The sequence below is a fragment of the Opisthorchis viverrini genome, assembly GCF_000715545.1.
Source record: "Opisthorchis viverrini unplaced genomic scaffold opera_v5_1, whole genome shotgun sequence".
In the NCBI taxonomy this organism is placed as follows: domain Eukaryota; kingdom Metazoa; phylum Platyhelminthes; class Trematoda; order Opisthorchiida; family Opisthorchiidae; genus Opisthorchis; species Opisthorchis viverrini.
The window spans coordinates 3,488,906-3,489,484 of record NW_008751657.1 but is presented as its reverse complement, the minus strand read 5'-3'; positions in this window follow the sequence as shown (position 1 = coordinate 3,489,484).

Genomic DNA, 579 nt, shown 5'->3' with positions numbered 1-579 from the left:
ACCGAACATAAGCTCGCCACCAAGAGACATGACCAACTCTCTCTCATCTCTGCACACGAAGATGAGGAAGGACACCATTTCGATTGGAATAACGTCAGAATACTGGGCCAAGCAAGAACAAAGAAAGAACGCGAGTTCATGGAGGCGTGGTACTCCACTGGTGGGGCAATAAACAGGCACATTGACATTGATCCTGCCTACCAGCCTCTGAGGACAAAGGAAATCCAGAACCACAGAACCCGAGGCCGGACAAGGACTCAAAGAAGAAATCAATAGAACAGCAGGCTACTAAAAATAGGAGGCGCGCCACAAACCAACAGATAAGCCGACCACGACGCAATACAGATCAAGAACGGGCCAATCAGAATCCAGGTTACAGCGCAAAGACTGCTCTCTGTAGACTATATAAACGCAGGCACGAAGAGAGGAACTACCCAACCAACAGCGCACTGAAGATGTCTCCTCGAATGGTGACGAAACGTTTGCAAATCAATTGCCAAGCTCGACGAACAGATCAACAGCCACCTGATCAGTTACCAAACAATACACCCGAGCTACCAATATTCCAACACATTATGG